Source organism: Lemur catta, chromosome 9 (assembly GCF_020740605.2).
Source record: "Lemur catta isolate mLemCat1 chromosome 9, mLemCat1.pri, whole genome shotgun sequence".
NCBI lineage: Eukaryota > Metazoa > Chordata > Mammalia > Primates > Lemuridae > Lemur > Lemur catta.
In genome coordinates this window covers 40,879,315-40,901,084 of record NC_059136.1, presented here as the reverse complement: position 1 = coordinate 40,901,084, position 21,770 = coordinate 40,879,315, and the positions used below count along the sequence as shown (strand labels likewise).

Sequence of the window (21,770 nt, the reverse complement as noted above, 5' to 3'; positions counted from 1 at the left end):
AAATCATTCAAGAGGGCTTAGGATAAGGGATTGAAGCCGATTTTCTTTAAGTTGCAAGAGTGAGAGTGACCTCAGGTGACAGCTAAGTAACAGTTGAAATTCCTAAAGCTGTAAATTTGAGATCACTAGTAATTAGAATAAGAAAAATAAATTCAAGTTGGCATTGATTGCCTAGAAAAATGATATCTCAACATGGTAAAATTCAAACGTACTGTATTTGCAGCTCATGGGAAAGCACCTGGCTTAATGTTTGCTGTCAATAAATCCTGAATGTGTGAATGAATGAGGTGAGTTTAGTGCTCCCCAACTAGATAAATAGAATTAAGGTCTTTCTGTCTAGCTCTACTGCCTGCTGAGGTAAACTCCAGAGATGGAAATGTTTTATGGTGGAAGAGGTTGGTCTCACTCGAGACTGTTTTGGGCAACACTGATTATACCTCAAATAATCACTTGGTAGCCAATGAAAAACCACTCTTGCTATTGCTGAGTTTTAGGCATGACTTCACATAGAATTTGGCATAATGATTACTTAGACCACACGGGTGGTTTCCCATTCCTACTTCCCTTATTAAATGTAATGCCTTCTCTTTTTCGTGCATAGTGTTCTCTAATCATGGGAAGCTCACACAATATATTGTATGGTGAGATCCAGAAGTACCCATGAGAAAGACAATAGAATACATTGAAAGACTGCGAGTCTAAGATCCAGAGAGAGAGAAGGAGAGAGAGATTAAATCTGACCAAAAAAACATGTTAGTAATGTTAAAGAATATACAATTGCAGACATTTTTTCTTTCTCATCAAGTAGACTGATGATATAGTTGTTGCTATGAAAGTAGACAATTGCAGGTATGACTTCTCTGTATTACTTTTATCTTTACACTTTCATAGTGAATGAGACACTCCACAATCATATTCCTTGATGTTTTACCTGATTTTAAATTTTGCTAAACTGTTCTGGGTAATAACAGACAATATTTTAAGGGAATCTCTTTGCTTAACCACATGTGTAAGAAGCTATGAACATTAGATGAAAAGCTTCTGTATAAAATTTTACCAATTGTATATCACAAAAAGCTGAGGCACAACTGAAAAAAAAATATAAATCCCATTGGAAATGCCCACTATCCTGTTGATGAAAACATAAACCAGTTTTTGTTTTAATTTTATTTTTATTTTAGGGGAAAATAGCCTCTTGGGGTTTGATGGGTTTTAAGAATACAAACAAACAAAAAAAAAAGCACAAACGAGCAAACACTTCCTGACAAGGGCCACCTGGTCCCTCCTTCCCGTAGAGGGGTTCCTAGGAGTTCCCCACATCCATTGTTCTGTTTTTCATTATGGGGCCAGTATACTCATGAACACCAGTGGAGATCTTCCCCAGCTGGTACTTCCTGTTTTAATTGTCTGCCTCTTTTCCTTTACTAGCTTGGAAGAGTTTTATAAGCCTCTCCCAGGGTGGTCAGATGTAACTGTTCTTCCTAGTGAAACACACAAATCTCTACTCAATGAGGCCCTGCTTTACCAGTTGCTCAGCACTAAGAAAGTGAGCTATATATCAATTCTCTTTTTTGCTTCACACTCCTTAGCTAGAAACACTTTATAATTTCCATATCTTACTCACTTCATCTCTTCTCTTCTTTTTATAGGTAATTTTCCTTTTTATTGATTCTAGGGTTTTAGTTGGTGCATTATCAATGACTAATTTTTAAAACTTATGCTATTCTACAAGGCTCTTCAGTGTGAGCTATAAGAAGTACATATGATTTTGAAATGATAGCCCGAGCAAAACATAGTTATTAAGATAAAGACTAGTATGTTTCCTTTTGTCCTGTGCAAACTATATAATAAATCTTGCTTCTTCCTTGTTATACTTTCCAGGAAGTTTAGGGCTTTTATTTTTTCTTTTTAACTAGCTTATTCCAGAATTCTAGTACTATGATCAATTTATTCTTTAGCCATGGTTTTTAACATTTTTCAGGTTACAGAAATCTTTGAGAATTTAAAGAAAGCTGTGTACTCCAGAATCATGCACACATGCATACACATTTTGCATTTAGTTCAGAAACTTCTGGCCTTCTTTCATGGAATCTTGTATGCGATAGGTTCTCTGATTTTTCTATATAATTTTAATTTTCCTATTGTATAAAGAAGTTATTGACCTTCCAAACTTACTGAAGAGGGTATTATAAACTGCCTCACATTTCTTTGTGACATAGCCAGAAATTTTAAATAAAAAGCAAATCAAAACCACGATGAGATATCACCTAACCCTATCGAGATTGGCCTTTATCAAAAAATCCCCAACAACAAATTCTGGTGAGAATGTGGAGAGATAGGAACACTCTTACACTGCTGGTGGGACTGCAAATTAGTGCAACCTCTGTGGAAAAGAATTCGGAGATACTTCAAAGAGGTAAAAGTAGAAATAACCATTTGATCCAGCAATAGCACTATTAGGCATCTACCCAAAACAACAAAAGACATTCTATAATAAAGACATCTGCACGTGAATGTTTATAGCAGCACAATTCACTATTGCAAGGATGTGGAAACAACCCAAGTGCCTGTCAAGCCATGAGTGGATTATTAAAATTTGGTACATGTATACAATGGAATGTTATTCAATTATAAGAAATGGTGGTGATCTAGCACCTCTTATATTTTCCTGGATAGAACTTGAGCCCATCCTCCAAAGTGAGGTATCATGAGAATGGAAGAATAGGCTCCACATGTACTTGCCATCAAATTGGCACTGACTGATCAACATTATTGTTCTCACATGGTCGTAATATTCTTCAGGGATTGGGAGGCGGGTAAACTCACAAGTAATGGATGTGGTGAGCGTTGTAGGGGTGAAAAGACACATCCCAAATCATGGTTTGGGTGTGGCAAAGTCATAACATGTAACCAAAATGTTTGTACCCCCGTAATATCCTGAAATAAGAAGGAAGGAAGGAAGGAAGGAAGGAAGGAGAAAGAAAGAAAGAAAGAAAGAAAGAAAGAAAGAAAGAAAGAAAGAAAGAAAGAAAGAAAGAAAGGAAGGAAGGAAGGAAGGAAGGAAGGAAGGAAGGAAGGAAGGAAGGAAGGAAGGAAGGAAGGAAGAAAGAGAGAGAAAGAATAGTTTGCTTGTTTTAAAGTGAATAAAAAAAGAGATCAACATTTTAAGAAAGATACTTCAGAATTAAAACTAGATAAATTGCTCTGGCATACAAATTGATATAACCACTTTGAAAATTAATTTGGCATTATTTTGTAAAACCAAATTTTTACATATCTTATGGCCCAACAATTATGCTTTAAGGTATAAGCCGAAGAGAAAGAAACTCCTCACACTTTTACCAAGGTGTGTGCATGTGTGTGTGTGTGTGTGTGTGTGTATACATATATATATATATAGTGTGTGTTTGTGTGTGTCTTGTATATCTTTAAACAGAAATACGCACAGAACAAGGTTAAGTATTGATGAGATGATGAAAATATTGTGATCAGAGTTTCACAGAAACCTAAATCTGTATTTCCCGTGGGAGCAATGGCTCAGTATTTGCTAATCTAGTGTTCATATCAACTATATAGAATATAAATACCAAAAATAATGAAAATGGACTCTCTTTTTCTGTGTGTGTGTATCTGCTAGACATACAAAAGATTAAAAATAAGGAAATTAGTTAGAATATTTCAGTAATAAAAGATGCAACCCCTCTGTGTCTTTCCAACCTTTTCTCGCCACCTGCAACACTTTTTCCTCCTCACTGCTTACCTAAGCTCTATCCTTTCTTCAAAGCTCAGGAATAGGTGTAGCTGACAATAATTCCTGGTACTTAATATGTGTTCAATATTATTTGCTGAATAAACAGCTAGCATATTTATTGTGATCTAAAATTTACAAAGTCATTGAAGTTAATGTTCACGAAACCTTGATATATATGCATTAGTATCTCTGTTTTTAGACATATTTGCATGTTAGTTCAACAAAGCTTGATGGATGTCGACACTGTATTGGCTTATAGAAGCTGGCATGAAAACCAATTCTTTTTTTTTTTTTTTTTTTTTTGAGACAGAGTGTCACTCTGTTGCCCGGGCTAGAGTGAGTGCCGTGGCGTCAGCCTAGCTCACAGCAACCTCAAACTCCTGGGCTTAAGCGATCCTACTGCCTCAGCCTCCCGAGTTGCTGGGACTACAGGCATGTGCCACCATGCCCGGCTAATTTTTTTTCTATATATATATTTTTAGCTGTCCATATAGTTTCTTTCTATTTTTTAGTAGAGACGGGGTCTCGTTCTTGCTCAGGCTGGTCTCGAACTCCTGAGCTCACACAATCCGCCTGCCTCGGCCTCCCAAGTGCTAGGATTACAGGCTTGAGCCACCGCGCCCGGCCGAAAACCAATTCTTGAGAAGGTTAAAGAGTTTGCCAAGAAACTCATAGTCAGTGGGAAGGAAATGAACCTTGTGATGTTCTCTCACATCCAACCCCTCTTCATTCTTCTATTCCATGATTCTTATCAACTCTTATCAACTTCCAGCCATCTCATCCAGCTTTACTTGCCATACCACACTGTGAATTTTTCATTTTTCACAAAGTGTGTGATACTATGAATTCTCACCTTTTATATTTGTCTTTTCTCTTCAAATTAGCCTTTGGAGGAAAGAACTATGCTCTTGTTCTTTTTCATATCCTTAGACCAAGGCCAGACACTGTAGTGGTACTTTCTAATATATTTTGGCAATGGCCTAGGTCTTTAATAATGTCTATCAACACATTTCTTTTCCTAATAAAGTGGCACGGAAAGAATAAGATGTCATCTGATGTGAATGCAGAGCTGGCAACTGAATTATAACCTTCAAAGGTAACATTAGAGCTTTGCTGAAAATAGACAAGTAATAGCAATGCAAAAATACATACTTGTGGACAAATAATCTTTTGCAACAATGTTTTTGGGAACGTGTCATTTGAATTCAGAAATTTGACAGTGACTGGAAAGAATTATACTTCAGGAAACTATATACAACAAACTTGGACACATCTAGACACATCACATCCACCTGTTGTCACTGCCCCTCAGTGCAACAGTATCTAAAATGCCTCTAGTACATATGTCTAAAATAGCACTGTCCAACTGAAATATAATGTGACCCTACAAATGCAATTCACACAGGTCATTTACATTTTTCTCTTAGCCACAATAAAAAAGTAAGGAAACATGGGAAATTAATTTTAATAATATATTTTATTTCACCTGATATAGCCAATGTATTATCTCTCAGTTTGTAATAAATGTAAAAATTAATGAGATAGTTTACATTTTTGTCACAATAAGTCCTTAAAATCTAGTGAGTATTTTATATTTTTGGCATATCTCAGTTTGGACTAGCTACATTTCAAGGGCTCAATGGCCACATGTAGCTAGTGACTACCTTTTGGACACAACAGATTTCTTTGTTTTTTTTTATTTCAGCTTATTATGAGGGTACAAAAGTTCAGGTTATGTATATTGCCCATGCCCCCAAGACAGATTTCTGTTAATAGACTGACTTCTACAGCTGGTATGTCGAAGAGAGTGTGTGTGTGTGTGTGTGTGTGTGTGTTGTGTGCTTCTGACATAAGTGTTTTTACAGCAGTTTCTCTAGGATTCCTAATTCTGTTTGATGATAAACTTTTGGAATAGTGCCCATGGAGCTTGGCTACAATATGTATTCTAATATACATAATATGTTCACATATTATATTGATATCATGTGTTACCTTACTGATAATTGGCTGCTTGTGCTCACATAGAAATAAGTGGGGTCTTCTGCATCCAAAAAAACTAAAAACAAACTATTTTTTAATTAGAAAGATCTCAAAGAAATGGGCACCTGTAAGCCTTCTTGGGATACTATATTTTTATAAAAATTACGTTTTTTTCTTTTTGTTTATTCTACATTCTTTCTTTTAAAACTCATTGGGAAAATGATGAATGCTTGAAGTCTTGCTTATTTCTTTCTTAATTTCGGAGTCTAGACAGAACATGTGAGTTGATATGAACTTTGTTGTCCCTTTCTACTATATTGGGGCACTGTAGTTGTGTACTTCATGTGACCAGGGTTTTAGAAACACATAAGCTAGAGATTAAATTCTGGATCTTCACTTAACTAGCTGTGTGATTGAGTCAGCATTTTTGTTTACCTCTATAAACCTTTCTTTGAGCATTTTATTATATCTCTCTATATTTCCTCATTGTAAAGCTGAATTACTTCTGTTTGTTTTTACTCTTAGAAATGTCGTGAATCCAATTATTTTTTGATTCTAACATTAATATCTTCGCTAAGCAACTCCTCTATGAATTACCTAAAGCTATAGTCTTTCCTGTATCTATGTGTCCCTGACTACAAAACACTCCTCTGCAGTAGCCAGAGGTTGTTTATCAAAGACACATTCTGTTTTTACCTTGTTTACTAACTACTTTTTGTTGAGATGAGCCACTTGTTTGTATTGATGATGGATTTCCATTTTAGCCACCAGGAGGTGCCAGTGATCTATGCTTCAGTTAAACCCCATTTGGCTATTCTTCACTGACCTTTTCCTTTCCTCTTAATTACCATTATTATTCTCAAGAACAGTAAGATTGTTTAGAATCTATTTTTGATCTCTAACTTTGACTAAAATATTTTTTTAAATTAAAAACACTAGCCAATTTACCCACTAACCATAAAATACCTAGTACTATTCCTTTATCAGATATTAGAAGGAAAGATTCCAGGCAGACAATGAGGGCCACTAATGACAGTGTTTCACTTGTCTGCTGGGAACACACATGGTTGCTCATACACTACCAAGTCGACCTCCTGTGGTCTCACTCTTTGCCTACTCACCTCCTCGCCTCGTCTATTGAACACACCTTCCATATCCCTCCAAGTTCATCTCTTGTTCTTCTCCAACCAAGTTAAAATGTTTACCAATGTCTTCCATCAGTTATTCCTTGAGTATGTGCATTTACTCTAATTTCTTTTGCTTGAAATAACTTACAGTTTTGGCTGGGTGCGGTGGCTCACGCCTGTAATCCTAGCACTCTGGGAGGCTGAGGCAGGAGGATCACTCGAGGTCAGGAATTCGAGACCAGCCTGAGCAAGAACGAGACCCTGTCTCTACTAAAAGTAGAAAGAAATTAGCTGGACAACTAAAAATATATAGAAAAAGTTAGCCGGGCATGGTGGCACATGCCTGTAGTCCCAGCTACTTGGGAGGCTGAGGCAGAAGGATTGCTTGAGCCCAAGAGTTTGAGGTTGCTGTGAGCTAGGCTGACACCATGGCACTCTAGCCCAGGCAACAGAGCAAGACTCTGTTTCAAAAAAAAAAAAAAAAAACTTACGGTTTCATGCCCATTTGCCTCATATAAATCCTGATTGAAATCTTCCATGCATGAAGCTGTCCCTGTAAGTCCTGTGACTGTTACCTTACTACCCAGCTCTTATCACCTATCTTCAAATTCTCATTTTAAATTATTTAAGTACACTGTGGGGATGTTACATCCCACTATTCTTAAGTCTTTTCAGGTGCTTATGCAGTCTTCCCAAATGAATGATAAATTCTTAAAGGACCAGAGATTGTCTTTTTTTCTCTTCCATTTCTTTTGTGATGTGAGCAATGCCATGGATACTGTTCAACTCGGCATAAGAATTTGTCATATAGGGAATAAGTAAATACATCACAGCTAATATTTTTGAGCACTTATTATTTCAGGCACATGAACACAGCCTCTGCCCTTCCCTCCCTTCCTTCTATCCATCCTTCTCTGCTTCCATGTTGTGCTAAATATCGTATCTAATGAAAGAACACGTATTTTTTTCCATGTAGATTTTTGGAAGAGACTCAGTAACAAATGTCTAAGTCGTTGTTAAGAAGACAGATTTTACCAAAACAGAAAAATGTGTGGCAGGCAGAATAATAATCTTCCAAAGACATCCATGTCCTCACCTATGAATATTACATGGCAAAAGAGACTTTGCAGATGTGGTTAAATTATGGATCCTGAATTGGGGAGATTATCCTGAATTATCTGGGTGGGTCCAATGTAATTATAAGGGCCTTTGTAAGAGGGAGGCAGGAAACTCAGAGAGGCAAAGTGATGATTGAAGCCCACACAGAAGTGATGCCAGGCCATGAGCCAAGGAATGTGGCTGGAAAAGGCAAGGAATGGATTCTTTCCTAGAGGCTCCAGAGGAAACACGGCTCAACCAACACCTTGACTTTAACCTAAAAGACTGTTTTTGACTTCTAGGATCCAGAACTGTAACATGAATTTGGTTGTCTTAGGTCACTAAATGTAAGGTATTTTTATTACAGAAACAATAGAAAAAACTAAAATAACATGTAATATTCAATTTAGTCTTTCATTTTATGAAGAAATAAAAATTTCCTTTCTCATTTTGACTCATTATCACTCCCCAGAAATCATAACTAATTTTGAAAATATCACACACATATATACTTTATAAACTACATATGTGTTACATATGTTTCTTTACACATGCAGTCCCCAGGCCCTGGGCCACAGACTGGTTGTGGTCCGTGGCCTGTTAGGAACCAGGCTGCACAGCAGGAGGTGAGCGGCAGCCGAGCCAGGGAATTTTACAGCCACTCTCCATCACTTGCGTTACTACCTGACCTCTGACTCTTGTCAGATCAGCAGTGGCATTAGATTCTCAGAGGAGCACAAACCCTACTGTAACCTGTGCATGCGAGGGATCTAGGTTGCGGCTCCTTACGAGAATCTAATGCCTGATGATCTGAGGTGGAGCTGAGGCAGTGATGCTAGCGCTGGGGAGCAGCTGCAAATACAGATTATCATTGGCAGAGAGGTTTGACTGCATAGAGACCATAATAAATCAATTGCTTGCAGACTCATATCAAAACTCTATCAGTGAGTGGCAAGTGACAATTAAGCTACATCTGGTAGCAGGCTTTAGAGTGGCAAGCGCGTTAATGTACTTCAGTTGTACAGCTGCGTCTGGTGGGAGGCTTTAAGTCAGAATCTGACATTTATTTTAGTCTGCACGTGGCCTGCCCATTATTTTATTTACCACTTCTATCCACACCTCTTTCCCTCACTGTGCACTTGTCTCAGGTATAGTTTTGGTAAGCCCACAAGCTAACCCTAGCAAAAATGAGTAAAAAACAAACCGCAGGAGAGCTTTTTTGAAAAGGGGAAAAGATTTAATGATAAGACAGCAGAAGACTCTAAGACTGCCAACAAAATCAAAGCTGCATTTAAAAGAAAACACCAAGAGTAAATTACGGGTTCATTGCTACAGGTGATTCACATTCTCCAAGCCAGCTTTGTATAGTATGTGGTGACCGGCCAGCCAACGAAGCCATGAAACCTTCAAAACTGCTTCACCACATGGAGACCAAGCGACCTGCATTAAAAGACAAGCTTTGGAGTTTTTCAAAAGAAAAAAAAAAAAACGTGAACATGAAGAGCAGAAGCAATTATTGAAGGCCACCCCTTCATCAAATATGTTGGCACTAAATGCATCATTCTTAGTGGCTAACGGCATGCTAAAGCTAAGAAGCCCTTTACTGTGGGTAAAGAGTTGACCCTGCCCACTGCTAAGGACATTTGCCATGAACTTTTAGGAGAGGCTGCAGTCCCAAAAGTGGTATATGTTCCTCTCTTGGCTAACACCATAACTAGATGAATTGATGGGATAGCAGAGGCTATTGAGTCACAATTGTTAGACAGGACTAATGAGTCACCACGGTACGCAATCCAGGTTGACAACAAAGCAACGATGCTTGTTTTTGTGTGATACATTTTTCTGGGGGATGTGCATGAGGATGTGTTATGTGCACTTTTGTTGCCAACCAACACCACAGCTGCAGAAGTATTCAAGTCTTTGAATGATTACATTTCAGGAAAACTGAATTGGTCATTTTGTGTCTGTATATGCATTGATGGAGCAGCTGCCATGACCGGACGGCTTTCTTGTTTCACTACTCAGTTCAAGGAGGTCGCCTCTGAATGTGAGTCTACGCACTGTGTCATCCATAGAGAAATGCTGGCCAGCCAGAACATTTTACCTGAACTGAACAATGACATTTTGCAGGATGCGATTAAAATTATCAACCACATTAAAGTACACGCTCTTAACTCACATCTGTTCATGCAGCTTTGTGAAGAGATGGATCACAGAAGTGAGACAGCTTTCTAAAGGTGGATCACTGGCCAGAGTTTTTGAGTTATGGAAGTCACTCCAGAGATTGCTTTTACAAAAACAGTCAGCACTGGCAGCACATTTCAGTGACACAGAATGGGTCGCAAAACTTGTTTACTTGTGTGACACATTCAACCTGCTCAACAAACTCCATCTGTCACTTCAGGGGAGAATGACAACTGTGTTCAAGTCAGCAGATAAAGTGGCTGCATTCAAAGCCAAACTGGAATTATGGGGGAGATGAGTTAACATTGGGATTTTTGACATGTTTCAAACATGAGCAGAGATTTTGAAAGAGACTGAGCCAGGGCCTTCTTTGTGGTGGTGCATGATCACCTAGCTCAGCTTTCAAAGTAGGCTGAGCATTATTTCCTGGCCACAGAAGACCCCTGAACTGGGAAGGAATGGATCCACGACCCATTCGTGAATAAGCGATTGACTTTGTCCGTGCTAGAAGAGGATCAACTGCTTGCTATTGCAAGTGATGTTAGCCTTAAAAGCATGTTTGAGACAACTTCAAATCTCCATATGTTCTGGATTAAAGTCAAGGAGGAATGTCCTGAGATTGCCACAAAAGCACTGAAAAGCCTGCTTCCATTTCCTATCTTTGTGGAGCAGGATTTTCTGCAGTGACAGCAACCAAAATGAGATTACAGAGTAGACTGGACATAAGTGACACACTTTGGGTGTCACTGTCTCCCATCACCCCCGGATGGGACCATCTACTTGCAAGAAAACAAGCTCCAGGCCCCCACAGATTCTGGATTATGGTGAGTTGTATAATTATTTCATTATATATTACAATGTAATAATTTTAACAGAAATATAGTGCACAATAAATGTAATGTGCTTGAATCATTTTGAAACCACCTCCCACCCTACCCCAGTCCCTGGAAAAATTGTCTTACGTGAAACCTATTCCTGGTGCCAAAAAGGTTGGAGACTGCTGCTTTACATGAATGATATCAAATCATTCATAGTGCTTCACAATTTCTTTTTACTCAACTTGAGACTATATTGTGGACTATTTTTTTCATATCAGTAATACACCATGGTATCACATTCCTTTTAAGAGCTGCGTCTCATTCTGTAATATGAATACAACATAAATTTATTAAGCAATTTTTCTATTGTAAATCATTTAGGCTGCTTTCAATTTTTCAAGCAATTAACAAAATACTGCAGCTGACATTACATGTCATTGAGAATTTATGAAATTATAATCAGTAAAATATGTTAAATGTGGGGTTTATATGTTTGCAACTGCAAGATGGCAATATTTATCAAAAATTTCAGTGGTTTTGGAGTGTGCATGCCTTGATAGTTTAGATACACCTCTCCTTTTTCTTGCTGTGAAATAAAAAATGTAGCCATAAAAAAATATAGCTTAATCACTAGGATGATCACAGTGCTGGAAATGATGGCTGAAGAAGATGGAGAGGATAAACTTTGCCATCCCAAAATGATATAAATGGGCTAATTATTCAAACCACTGATAGTGTGATAGCATTACATCTTTTTCTCTCCCTCCCTCCCTCTTTCTCTCTCTCTCTCACACACACACATATATAAAATCTTTAATTTTTATGATAAAACTACAAGGCTTTTAAAGATGAGGATACTGCTAATGAGAATAAAAATAATCTTCATCAACACCTCTCAGCTGGTTAAGCAGTGTAGACAAGAGCTAACCGCAGCTTTGAATGACACCATAGCCCATCTACTTTGGGTCTTTCTTCAAGGATTCCAGTTGGTTTTAATTTTGGCCAGTTAACAAAAAGAACAATTAAATTGTTCTTTTCTTATGGTAGAACAAAATATATTTCACAAAAAATGAAGAACCTAGGTGTTAGGGTCAGACAGTTTATCCTGGGAGTGTATGTAAGTGCGTGTGTGCATGTATGTGAGTGCATAGTTCTGAGATTTTCATGACAATTTTGTAATTGTTTTTTATCTAGGCTTCCTCTGACCTACAATTTCCTTTACCTTTGCTCATTTCTCTCTGCCAACTTTTCCCCCTTTTCCTCTTTCCCTATTTCTCTCTTTATTATCAGCATATCTTCATTGTTGTTACAAACCACATTTTCTTGCTAGTAAGTACTAGATTGAGAAGCATATATAGCCCCTGCTTTTTTTTTTCATTTTGGCATTAGCAATATAATACTCAGCATTTTGTGATGATATATTGTATTCTAAATTACTTTGCCAGGTGATACCTTGGGAATATCTATAAAACTGCATATTTACAGAATAAATGTAATAAGCACCATATAGTGAAATGTAGATTAAAGCATGTGAAGAAAGGTAAGTGGATTTATTTTTAGTAAGTGGATTTATTTTTAATCAAAAGTCCTCCTCCAATATTCCAACTTTTAAAAGGGATGTCAGAAAACAGAATGTTTCATCTTTGCCTTGCACCATGTGATAAAATGAATACTTTTAATATATATCATGTGTAATCTTGTTTGCTGAAAACTTACTGATCATCAGCCCAGTAATCAGATGTATCTTTGTGAAATACCAAAGTGGCCAGGTGATTTGACAAACTTGCCTCCTTCCAGCCCATTCCTTCAAACGACTTTTCCTGTCCTCACACCAGGCAACTTGCACTCTATCATTTTTCTTTGTGTTGTAATTGCAAAATCATGAACTCTGGTTTCAGACATCTCTGGACTTGATCCTGATTCTGTCACTCCCTGTATGATCTTAGGCCACTTATTAATATTTAATCTCACTAAGCCTCAGTTTCCACTCAAATAGCCCAGGGACTTTATCCTTGTCTGTTTCAGATAGCCTAAACTCTACGTTATCCTTAAGAGGCTGGAAGCATTGTCTCTGAGTTTGTACAAGTTGCTTAGACATTTCATCTGCAAAAGAGGTCATTAAGCCATGTCTGGAATATGGCCAGATAAGGGCTGTACTATTGCTTTGCTGCTTTCAGCCAAGCTGTATTAATGTCTGTAGGTACATTTATATTTTCCCTCTTCCCCTTACTCCCACCCTAATCTCATACAAAAAGGTATATAAAGACTATAATACAGAGAACCAGCCCTTAATTAGCTCATAACATTGATGTTTTCATTGCCAACTTTATTAAATCTACCTCATCTGCAAGACTGGCCTTCCATATAAAGAGCCAATCTGGATGCTTTTAGGGACCAACATTTGGGACTAACTGTGTTGTAATTGCACTTGGTCTGCCACATATATTCTTTCACACGCCAGAACTTACATCTTCTCTACCTCTTGGGGGTGGCATCTTGCTGTTAGGATGAAAACACTTGAAAGAAAAATTGAACTTATGATGCATGAACAAAACCAAAAAGAGTCCAATGTTTAAGTTGTGGACATCTATGTGAATATTTCAATAATTGCAAGCCTCATGTATTATGAATCATTTCATAGATGTGGTCAGTGGGAAATTTTGGAGGTAATGCAGAAACATACGGAAAACAGATGCTGAGCAGTCAGGATTTCTGGGTTCTAATAAAAAGCTTGTAAGTTATTAATTATAGTGACCTGTCCATGAACCTAGAATGAAGATAGTGAAAGTAAAAAGTAACGTTTATTGTGTGTTTAGCATGTGCCAGATACTATGCACACAACGTAAATGTGTTTGATACTCACAGTGATTCTGGGATATAGGCACTCTGACCATCATATCCCCACTTTGCAGATAGATAAATTGGGACTCAGTTTACATAATTTTTTCACAGTCACAGAGGTGGTATAGCTGGATTCAAATGCTAAAGCACATAAATGACTATACTACTGGGTTCAAAAGGAAAAAGAAAAATGTGAACACTACGAAGGAGAGCGTGAGAGAGGACAGAAACTTCTAATAGCAACCTATTTTTATTTTTCTTCAAAATTGGTCCTGTTTGAGGTGAAATGTCTCTCTGACAAATGTAGAATGCAATTGTAAGAACAAAGGCAATGTGGCATTAAGAATTATTATTTAATAGAGGCACTGGTATTTAGCGACCTCAAGAAACTGGTCACATCTTATAGATAGCAGGAGAGAGCATTTACAAAAAAAAAATTAAAATTAAAATTAAAATACTTGAGCACCAGAATGGATGCTAAAGAACTGGGAGCTAGGATGTGAATGAGTAGGAGAGGGTGAGCAATTCCAGGGAAGGCACACACATGGTGCCATCTGTAGACAGGAAGATGTCAATGATTAGAACTGATTTTAGTGTGTATTAGAGGAAGTCTTTGCTCTTTCCAGCAGAAGAGTACAACAGAGCCAGCTCTTAATTAGGGAGAGATCAATGGTGTCTTTAGTGGTTCATTCAGGTCTCTATTTTCCTTCATTCTTTATGTTACTTATTTTCTTTGCCCTTCTAACAAAGGATCGGACCAAAAAAAAAGTGTGTGTGGGGGGGAACATCCAAGTTACAAGATCATTGCTCTTTAGAAAGTACACATGATTGTTAAGGGAACCCAGAACCCATTACCCACTTACCTATTGTGAGAGACGGGAACGCAAAGTGGGATTTTGAAAGGTACTCACAATACAATTCAAATTTGCAAAAATAACAAGAAGAAGAAGAAGGAAAGAAAGAAAAAAGAAACTTTTACACTTCTTTATATATGAAATAAACTTCTTCAATCTCCCTTTAAAGCTTTATTGTAAAACTTTACAACTTAGCATACCAATTCCAGCCAACTTAAAGTCCAATTTCCCTATGAGAGCTGATTTTCTCTTCCAAGGAGTTTCTCAATCTCTTAATCCCCTCTTTTCAAAATGTTGGCTGGTTGCAAGGGGTAAATTACTGGATCTGTCTATGCCTCAATGTCCTCATCTACAAAATGGAGAAAAGTGTTAGTTATTTCATAAATTCTCTCCAAATAGTTTCAGTAAAACATGCACGAGCATTTTCAGGAATTAGAAATTTTAACTATTTAGCATATTTAGTATTTTCCATAAATTTTAGGATTTAAATAATATTTTAAAAGTATGTAGAACTATCATTTGATCCAGCAATCCGATTGCCTGGGAATCTACTCAAAGGAAAAAAAGACATTCTATAAAAAAGACAACTGCACTAGAGCATTTATAGCAGCGTAATTCACAATTGCAAAGATGTAGAAACAATCCAAGTACCCATCAATACATGAGTGGATTAATAAAATGTGGTATATGTATACCATGGAGTACTACTAGCTATACGAAACAATGGTGATATAGCACCTCTTGCATTTTCCTGGATACACCAGGAACCCATTCTGCTAAGTGAAGTATCCCAAGAACGGGAAAATAAGCACCACATGTACTCACCATCAAATTGGTTTCACTGATCATCACCTAAGAGCACATTTAGGAACAACATTGATCGGATGTCGGGCAGATGTCGGGGAGTGGGGTGGAGAGAATGAGTGTATACCTACATAATGAGTGCGATGCGCACTGTCTAGGGGATGAACACGCTTGAAGCTCTGATTCGGGGGGTGTGGGGCAAGGGCAATATACATAATGTAAACTTTTGTACCCTCATAATATGCTGAAATAAAAAAAATTATGTAATTGTTACAAAAGCTTATGAAGTAAGTACTAATATTCTCCTCATTTTCAGATGTGGATTAGGCGAAAAGGAGTAAACTACTTTGATCAAGATCACACAGTAAGTGGCCTGGTGCAATTCCAAGCCATGCAGGCTAAATTCAAAGTCAGCCCTAATTCTTAAGTCTATAAGCTGTATGACATCATCTCTGGGGCCTTGCTGTTCAATGCGTGGCCCATGGGTTAGTATCATCACCATCAACTGAGAGTTTGATAAAAAGCAGAATCTCAGGTGCCAACCTAAATCCACTGTACTGGAGTCTGAATTTTAACAAAATCGCATGGGGATTCATGCACACATTAAAGTTTGAGAAGCACTTCTGTAGAGCAGTGCAGAACACTAATATTTTTTCACTAGGTTATGAAATGTATCTACTGAGAGATAACAATCTATGCTGGAAAAGCTCTAAAGATATTTTCAAGTCTAATTCTCTGCTTCTAAGCTTATCTCATCGAGTCAATCATTCCATGGTGTTCTTGAATCCTGTTAGGGATTATAATTCTTCACTCAATGAAATGTTGCCTAAAGGTGGTCCTGTCTCTTCTACTCCTGAATGGGTTGCAAGAAAAGCAGCATCCTGGTAGATTCCACAAAGCTCAGTGTCCTGGAGAATCAGCAGACACAGTGCCACAAAAGCAAAACTGACAGCGGCAGACTTCACTAGCAGTTTATTTATTTCCTACTTAAACAACTATAACTAATATTTGTACTGTGCTTTATGGTTTACAATAAAAATTTTATACACACAGAAATAAACACACATATATTTATTTATTTTATCAACTTGAGGTTGAAATACTTCAAATCGGAATATCTAGCAAGGATTACAAAGTCTCTTAGGTATCAGGAAAGTCCTATGTTTGCTTATGAATCACTTCACTGCCCTTACATAAAACAGCTGGTAGTGAGCTTATCAAAGAGAACTTACGTGGCTGTGGTCTTCAAGAAACCGTTTCAGAAGGCAAAGAAAGCAGGCTAAAATCAAAGAAAAGGACTCATTAAATGTTTCCAGCTTTCAGAGTTCAGAATCTTAGATCAAAATTTAGACAAACTATAAGTCATACACTGAATGAGTGGATGTGTTAAATAACACGTTATTGGTATACTCGAAGAGATAAGTGAATATTTTGGGATGTCTGCAGAGGGAAATTCAGGGAATATGTAGCACACAAAGAGTGTCAAGAGAAATTTTTTTTTTTTGCTAATTAGTGAGGTCGCTTCTTACAGATATCAGTTAGGTATTTACTTCTATGGTGTAAACTGAAATGCTTCTTTTTGAAAATGAAGTTCATATTCACCAGGGCTATCCTAAGTGAACCTTACGAGACCAGAGCTTAATAGGATGAAACAAACCTACCCCTGAGCTCTGGTTCCACCTCTTATTAACCTAGATGGCTTTAGTAGGCTGTTTAGTGTTTCTAAGCTTCCATTTCATCGCCTGTAACATGGAGATCCTAAGAGCATGTACCTCCTAGGTTTATTATGAACATTAGATGGAATTTAATGCATCATGGCTGGCATATATAGTAAGGACTCATTAAAAACATTCAGTAAATATTTTTGAGCATCTACAGTGCAGCAGGTTCAAACACTACAAACATAAGACATGATGCCATTCTTGTCCGCATAGGGCTCACACTCTAGCAAGAGACCTTGGGGATTATTGACATAATCACATAAGCAAATGTAAAATTGTTCTGACCTACTAACAGCAGCACTCGACCTATTAACAAAGACTTTATTAGAACTAGGCTGAATAATCCCGGAAATACTTGCCACTCTTCACAATGCCCCTGCTCTGTGAATATCCTATAAATGGAGGAGCACCAGAGATGAAAGGTGGAAGGAAGTACCTTGAGCAGGATTCACATGTGAGCACTGGCAATTTCTTTTGTAGATGCTTGTCTCCTTTGTGAGCTAAACGTTCTGAGCTATTACGGAATAACAAAGGAAGCATAGGTTTTTGTCAAAGCATTTGTGCAATCTGAAGATGGATTGTGACCTTGTGTGACTGCATTCAGATGTGTGGGAAGGAGGAAGTGACTGATCTCAAACTGTTCCCTACCCCACTCAAAGAAACGAACATTTTTATTATGTCTGCTTTGTCAGAGGATATAATCTGGTGGCTATGCTCATTTTTAAAATATATTTGTATGCTTTTTTTTTTTTTCAGTAGAAATGAGGACAGGAAGACTGCCCTTCTGAACCTCCTCTCTGTCAAAGGACTTCTAGGGATTTGCAGCATGTGGAGGAAGATCAGAAAGTCTCCATGGAACTTCTGCCAAACTGCTAAAGCCAGAGACTCTTCCCACACTCTCCTGGGTCTCGTCAATTCTTATCAAAGATGCAGGGGTGGCAGCAGCAGCCTTTCCACTTCAGAGAAGAAAGCAAGTGGAGCACAGGAAAAGAAAACTAACATTGGGAAGGACGAGGCTCTGTCAAGTGTCAGTTATTCTGTCTCTGGTCATCACGGAGACTTAGGTTTGAGTGGAAAGAGGTGTTGAGGCCAGCAGCTCTTTGCTCAATGGGTGTCATGAAAAAGAATGTTTATTTCTGTGTATGTTTTGCAAAAGTTTTGGTGGTTAAGACCCAGAAATTAGGGGGAATATGTTGAATCAAATTTTCAAACCACTTGACTTTCCTTAGTTCTGTCTTTAAAACCTAGTCCCATTCATGCAGCATAATAGATGCCTGCATTGCTAACAAAGCCCAATCTTCTGGCTCAATACACTGAAGGTTTCTTGGAGGGCTTACAAAGCATTTTGAAGAGTTAAATGTAAATGAATCAGGAACACATGGATTCAATTTCCCTGGAAATTCACATGTGCTTGGAAATGAAGGGGGGCAGTGTCTGGCCAAATGTGCTTTGATTTATCTGACCCCAAAATATACCCCTCCACTCTCTCTTCCTCCCCTCAAACTCATTCAAAACTTTGGTTAACGTCAAACCATGGCTGGGTTCTTTAGACCCTTGAAACCTGAAGTAGTCTGAGTTCTTGACATGCTCCACTCAGTTAAAAAGGACATTCAGGGAGCTTTATCCCCGGCCGCCCTTCGCCCCTCATCTAAAGGATCTCACATGGTTTTATTCTACTTAATGGGGTTAAATTAAGGCAAGGCTGTGATGATGTTAGTTCAATGACAAAGCTAACCACCTACTGCAATCCCTGGAAGCCTTCACTTTCTGCAGTGAACATTTTCATTCACAGAATGTTGCCCTGAAAAACCTTTCTGCCAGTAAAAGTCGGGTTTATTTTTTCTAGGAAACTACCACTTGGCTAAAACAGAATTATACAACTATCATCATCATCACCATGATCAACAACCTAACATTTATTCAGTGTTTTAGAGTTTCAGAACAACTTTTTTAATAATCCCATCTGCTGACCATCACTGCCCCCTGCATGGAGTGTTAAACAGAAACTCATCTAGAGCCTCTGTAGTGTTGTCAGGCAGAGAGATACCTTAGTGGACAGGCTGGGACTTGAACAACAGAAAGAAAGCCTTTTGAGTCCTAGTTTGGCTAAGAGTGATTTACACTCAAATGTTCCAGTTCCCTTATTTCCTGGCAATTTATGATAGCGTGGAGAAAGGAAAATGAAACTTTTAATTGTAAAGTTTCATCACAGACAGCGATCAGCCTGTTGCTTGTTGGAAACTAAGTATTGGCTGCATTAATTATTTGGATAATAACTAAGTAGCTGGGTAAAGCATCCACACTTTTCATCCCTTGTCAGAATGAATTGGATTTACCCTTGTCTTTCTGATCTTTCTTAGGCCGTTCAGTGACCACAGCCTATCTTGGGCATGCACTCGCTTTTCCTGGCTCACTTGTTCCCTGCCCACCCGGCTACCATTTTCATGGTATCTTTCATTTCTTCTATAGCTTATGATTTTGTCCTGTGAGAATGTTTACGCGTGGCGGCCACCAGAGGGAGCCCTTCAGTAGCAGAGGGTGAGCCCAGGAAGGTGGGAAGGGCCCAAGCCGGCTAACTCCTCAGCGGTATCATGGACCATTTTCAGCCTTTCTTGATATACCTCTTAGCTGGCCATACCTACTCCTTTCTTTTCCTGTCTTTTTTACCCTTCCACCTAGATTCTCTGCCCCCATCATGTTGGATGACTGACTCCTAGGATCCTCAAAATTCTGGTTTAATCATTACCTTTTCAGAGAGGCCTATGATCCATGGATCACTCTATGAAATGAAGGTCCCACACTCCCCTGGCTTTTGCCTGTAATATACAATCCTGTTTACTTCCTTTATAGCACAGTATGATCTGCAATGGTATTATTTATTTGTTTACTTGTTGATCATCTCTCTCTTCTGCTAGGACTGAACTCTTCTGTGGCTAGCGATAGCCTCTGACTTGTGCATCACTTGTCTTTTCAATGCCTAGAAAAAAAAAACTTGGCATATAGTAGGTGATCAATAAAAAATTACTGCTAAAAAAATTTACTGCTGATGGATTATTCTAGTGAGAAGTCCAAACGTTGAAGGTAATGTCCCTTTGGAGGACAGATTCCATTCATGGTGTCATTGTTGAACATGCCAGTGAAGAAGCCAGAGACCACAAGTCTGATGAGGGTTACACAGGGGGAAGTGTTATTCATAAAACAGTACCATCTGTGATGATGGAAAATTCCTACCTGAAGTAAAGGATCACAACTCATATCAACCAAGATTTATTGAGTTCCATGAGAGTGCGAAGTACATAATCGATTTGCTATTTAATTAGTAACTGTTTATACCCTAGATGGGTATGTAAAAAGGTTTAAAGTTTTCAAAAATAAATGAAAAATAAGATTTTCCCTCTATGGGTCTACGAAGAGTTGAAGAGAAATAAAATCAAGAAAAAAGACAGGTGTAAGATTATTTCTCTACTCAAAATATATACCATAAATTCTTTGATATTGTGCTAAAGTTGGGTTGTAAGTTTTGTTCTGGCTTTCCTAGCAGCCAGCATAATGAGTAAAATATGATTTAGTATGTGATTTATAGGTAGGGCCAGCCACATAATTTACAGGCCCCAGTGCAAAATGAAAATGTGGGGCCCCTTATTCAAAAAGCTGGAAAAATGCCACTAAATGTAATAAAACATGAAACTTTTTTTTCCTTTCTGCACCACTCTCTCACTCTCGACTTGTCCTGGTGTTTTTTATTTGTTATTTAATGGTACACTCCCTCGGGCGTGGGGATACTGGCTGGGTGAATGCAAACTCTCCTGGGTAGTGGGAACCTTACTCCCAGCTTGGCTCACATGGCCCATGTGTTGCTGGGTTCTCCTTCCTGCAAGCCACCAGGCCTAAACACTGTGCCCTTTCTGGGTACAAGAAGCCAGTCTGCTCTTCCCATGGCCTGCTAACCCAACATACAATGGATGGGCAACCTTCAAAGGCTTGAAAATCCTAGATTGGGAATGAGCAAGAGGCTTGCCCCGCCAACCACACATACTGCTGCCAGCCCAGGACAGAGACCACCATGGCCACAACACACCCTGAGACACCAGAGGGTCCACACTGCCCAGCCCCACCCCTGCCCATGGCTTATGCCTGTGCACAAGTCTTCCCCAGCTGTAGAATGGTCACCAGCCTTAAAGGGAGAGGGTAGGCAGTGCCCGGGGTGCATGGGGGCAGGAGGTGTCAGCATCTGGGTGGGCTGGAAGGGGGAGGTCAGGAACAGGCAGAGCAACAGAAAACAAGGCGATGGGAAGCCAAGGATCCATTCCAGGGAGGCAGGGAAGCAGTGGGAGGGAGGACTGTGAACTGAGGCTCTAAACCCCCAAGCATGCTCTGTTGCCCTTACAAAATACAAATTTAGGATAAAATTATTGAGAATTTCAAAACAGTATCTAATGAGCGTTAAATCCAAAGCAAAGGACCTTTGTGAGGGCAGGGCCCTGTGGAACCGCACAGGTCACAGAGCCGTAAAATGGATCGTGTTCATAGGATCTGTAGGTTAAAAACAAATTAACACTCCCTCGTTAAGAGAAACACATCTGACCTTGATA

General features: G+C 38.6%; 1 long non-coding RNA gene across 1 annotated transcript; it reads right to left on the bottom strand.

The window, feature by feature from the left end:
* Positions 1–14,809: 14,809 nt before the first annotated feature.
* On the bottom strand, positions 14,810–17,712 carry LOC123644668. The gene is made up of 3 exons (XR_006737207.1): positions 17,615–17,712; positions 16,690–16,736; positions 14,810–15,002 (listed from the first exon to the last, which is right to left on the bottom strand). It is a non-coding gene; the product is annotated as an uncharacterized LOC123644668 (long non-coding RNA).
* Between the last annotated feature and the right edge of the window lie 4,058 nt (positions 17,713–21,770).